Source organism: Carassius carassius, chromosome 2 (genome assembly GCF_963082965.1).
Source record: "Carassius carassius chromosome 2, fCarCar2.1, whole genome shotgun sequence".
Taxonomy (NCBI): Eukaryota; Metazoa; Chordata; class Actinopteri; order Cypriniformes; family Cyprinidae; genus Carassius; species Carassius carassius.
Genome location: NC_081756.1, coordinates 47,186,351 through 47,190,597, shown reverse-complemented (window position 1 = coordinate 47,190,597; position 4,247 = coordinate 47,186,351). Strand labels below are relative to the sequence as shown.

At 35.4% G+C, this 4,247-nt stretch overlaps 1 long non-coding RNA gene across 1 annotated transcript; it reads right to left on the bottom strand.

The window, feature by feature from the left end:
- Window positions 1–949: 949 nt before the first annotated feature.
- On the bottom strand, window positions 950–3,183 carry LOC132098349 (uncharacterized). The gene is made up of 3 exons (XR_009422884.1): window positions 3,057–3,183; window positions 2,922–2,970; window positions 950–1,600 (listed from the first exon to the last, which is right to left on the bottom strand). It is a non-coding gene; the product is annotated as an uncharacterized LOC132098349 (long non-coding RNA).
- Window positions 3,184–4,247: the final 1,064 nt, after the last annotated feature.

Here is a 4,247-nt window from a genome sequence, read left to right as displayed (position 1 = left end):
TGCCTGTCAACTTATGTATTTGCATACCTCTACGCACCCCGTTTGCCTAGACATGTTACATCATCAGCCTGTTTTATTACACTCAAAAAAATTATTTGTTGAATGAACGTGATTTAATCGTAGCACCCATTATGCATCTAATCAAATCAAGTAAACTTGGACTGCTTTGAATGTGTTATATGAACACAAAATACATTTGTAGATTAAACATGTTTGGAATATGTCAATGTAACTTCTTTGCAACTAATTGAATCAAAATGTTTGTATTGTGTTAGTCTAATCAAATTTACTCTTATTCATTCCATGTCAGTAAACCACTTCAATTCAACAAAATTCTGCCTTGTTACATCAACTAGTTCATGTCTTGTTTTGGTAGTTTAATGAAAATCTATCTTGTTGTTTCAATTAGATTTGTTTTAGAAGACAGCGCTAAGAAGCAAGACAATACCAAAAATTCAGTAATCTACAAAAAAAAAGCACACAAAACATGCAAACAATATATATATATTTTATTAGGCTTTAACATGCACCAATAAAGTTTAAACCGCTTTAGTCACTTTAAGTTTCCTATTCATTTGAGTGTTTGTAACACAATGTATAGGAAACATTTAGCCAACAGAATTTTAAAAGGCTCTTAACAAAAACAGATCCCCAAACAACACTTGTAGGACTTTAACGCCCTTTCTTTACATTTTTTTTTTTACTTCTTAACTAAGCCATTTCAACACCACCCTTTTTGGGAATTTGTAAAGTGACATGACATACAGCCAAGTATGGTGACCCATTCTCAGAATCCATGCTATGTATTTAACCCATCCAAAGTGACACAAACAGCATGAACACACACACACACACACTCGGAGCAGTGGGCAGCCATTTATGCTGTGGCACCTGGGGAAAAGTAAACCTTGGCCTGACACAGAAAAAATAAATAAATAAGACATTCTAATTTAAATATGAATTATTTTTTTTATTTTGATAATTCTAAATTACCATGTTGCATTACATCTGAAAATAAGAAAATCACTCCCAGAAAATATTTGTAAATGTGTTACAACTGCTTCTACTCACTTTCTCCAGCACCCTGTTTAAAGTAACTGTGCCATGAATAACAGTGGTCTAAAAAGAGTTTCTATCGAACTACAAATGTGCATCTTCCTGAAGTACACCAGTCCTATTCAAGCTCAATTGCTCCAGTTGCTTGTTTGGAGGAACGGTGGCAAAAAAAAGTTGTCCATATACATAAGGAACTCCAAGTGCATTTTGTTTAACTTTTCTGTCTTTTTCAAGGTCATTATCTCCAAAAGTTTGTTGTTGAGCTGTGCCTTGGATGACAACCTCTGTCCATTTAGATTTAGAAGGATCTTCTGCATGACTTCAGTGCATCTGAGCTCTGGTGAGTAGCTCAGGTTCAAACAATATATCAGCCCAAATAACAGAGCACAAGCCTGCACAATGCTACTCAAGTCACTGAGGACTTCCACACGTTCAATTAGGACACCAGTGTCCTGTGGGTCACCGTCAGGCAGTGCTCCCTCCTTCAGTATGACATACACTCCCTTCAGTTTGCTCCATGGTACATTGTGACTCTGTCTGAATCCTGTGGGACGAAATACATGAAAGATTACAAACAAAAATTAGCTCAAATATTTATTACAAGAATTGCACACTTACACACTCACTGGCCAATATATAATGTACATCTGTAACAAACTTCAATTCAATACGAGAGCTCTGCTTTGAATTCTACATTTACAAAGTTAGAATTTCTCCGTTTTTAAAACTTGAAACTGTCAGAAAGGTGATAATTATACTATGTGTTAATTACTGAGGTCACAGTGGCTGCTGGAGTTTTTTTGCAGTGCATTATATTATATCATTTCTATTTGGCCACCATATTTAAAATTAATATGGTGGCTAAAACATAATGCACAGCAATAAAACAAAAGCATGCAAGTACAGTTTTCTGATCCCGCTTATTAAAAAAAAGATTAATTTAAATCTTTAGTATGGCTTTAAACAGTTTTGCAAAGTAGGCCCCCAAAGAGCTTAACCAATATGAAAAAAAATTGGTTTAGTTCATCAATTCACATAAGTAGTTTGTCATAATGTACCATCAGTTTCCTATAAATAAACACCTTGTCCAGCTCAGTTATTTTACAAAGTTGTGTTCTATCAAGTCACATGTTGTTGTGGAAAATAGGAAGAAACACAGCCCAAGTACATAATATATGGCTTTTTAAAATTGCATTTTCTCATCAACTCACCAAATATGCCTTCACTAGTTTTTCAGGATCTTCATTTAAGTAGGCGCACTGAGACTTGATCACACAGGCCCTTCTGGTATGTATAGTGTCATCCTGTGGGGTGGGGACAAAATTAACTCAAACTTCAGTGGTGGCACAGCTTAGGAGTACTGTTAAGGAAAAAAATGCCAAGCTACATTGGTCTTTCCACCTGCGATGAGTATGACTATGAAAGCTATTTATCAATACAAACCTTGGAGTTGGCAACCATGATCGGTGTGATTCTTACTGAAGATCTCCACCTATCATGTTGAGTACACGTCAAGCTCAGCGAATGTACAGTAGGACCAGAACATGGTACAGTAGGAATTCACAAGAACTCCACTGTAAAAAAAATTAACAAAACATTTGTTAACTCTCATACTCATGACACAAGGATGAAAATACAAAAAGCTGTTTTAACAAATTTTCTATCAACAATGAGAGAGTTAAGACATGATATACAGCACCATCTAAATACAGTCTACTCTTTTTTTATTAAAAGTATAACAGCTGACGTGAGTTTTCAGTCCTGCTCATGTCTTAAATGTGCATGGACAATTTAAATATACACAAACATAATAATTGCTGGTTCAAAACAATGGTTTAGTTTATAATGATAATAGTAATTTGTACCTTCAACTCTCCTTTGCAATACACTGCCTGCACTGCCACATATATGTTACTAAAAGAGAAAGAAAAGGAAAGTTCGTTAATCAAGGATTGTTAGTTATACATTACTGTATGTGAATGTTAAGAAAAACTACTAACCATGTAATAAAGGTGATGTTCACAGCAGAAGATCATTGGGGACAGATTTATATTTTGATGTAGCCCATTTCTTTTCTTTTCTGTTTATATTTTTGTAAGAAACATTTCCGCTGTGAAAAAGAAATGTATAAGAGTTAACCTGAAAAACTGCAGCAGATTTACCCTAATGTGTATGCTAAGACTGCATGTGCATCATAGAATTTACTTGACAATTTTTGCATAATGTATTCAATAAGCTGGGTAGCATTATGTGGAAATTTGAAACTATGTTTGAAAAGACAGAAATGTCTAATTATCGAACGTTTATTTAGCTAATAACAACAACAGTCTCCCCTTTGGCACATTAAACTTAATACTGAAAAAAAGCCCCATAAACGATGTCTGAAAAGAGTGATGAGACGTGCACAGTACGCTAACGTTTGCTACATTAACTTACAGAAAAAAGGGTGTTCGACTCTGCATTCACCTCCCATTGTAGGGGTAACGTAGAGTTTAGTTTTAACGTAGGTTATGTAGTTAATACAAGCGTAGCAAGCGGATATACTAATGTTAAGGTGAAACTTTTATCGATGAAGAAACAGTATTTAACCTAACACATGTGCTTCTAGTCTGGGGAAATAAGTCTGCTTAGAAACATCGCCACAGTGTCAAATAACTCATGTCTAAAATTCCACGGTACTAATTGCAAACAGGTACATATCAGGTACTTACCCTTAATATCAAGGATTAGCCGCAGCAGTTCAAACCGCTGCGTGATGACGTGTTCACGAACTTCCCGCCGCAGTGCTGAGCATGCGCAGTGACTCACCAGAGAGAGTTGTTGAAATGAAGCGCCTCAGTCTCATTGAATCAACAAGTGCTGATCTAATTCATTTGATTGTTTCTTAATTTAGTTACAAATAACAAGAATGAATCATTTAACAGATGTAAACTCGATATATTCTTATTAATCGGACATATTTGTATTTTGCAAATCAAACAAGTGGCTAGTTGACTTTTTTGAGTGTACGCTATTGAAGACCAAGTACTAATGGAAGGCCTTATTTATTATTGTAATATTAGGCGCTTTGTACTGTAACATTTTTTCACTGGTCAATGAGACATAAGGTAACGTGACAGCATTGCATTCAACGGCGTTTCTCATTGTGTCATTGGTTAACCTCTGCCTGATTTGGAGGAGGCGTGGCTTTG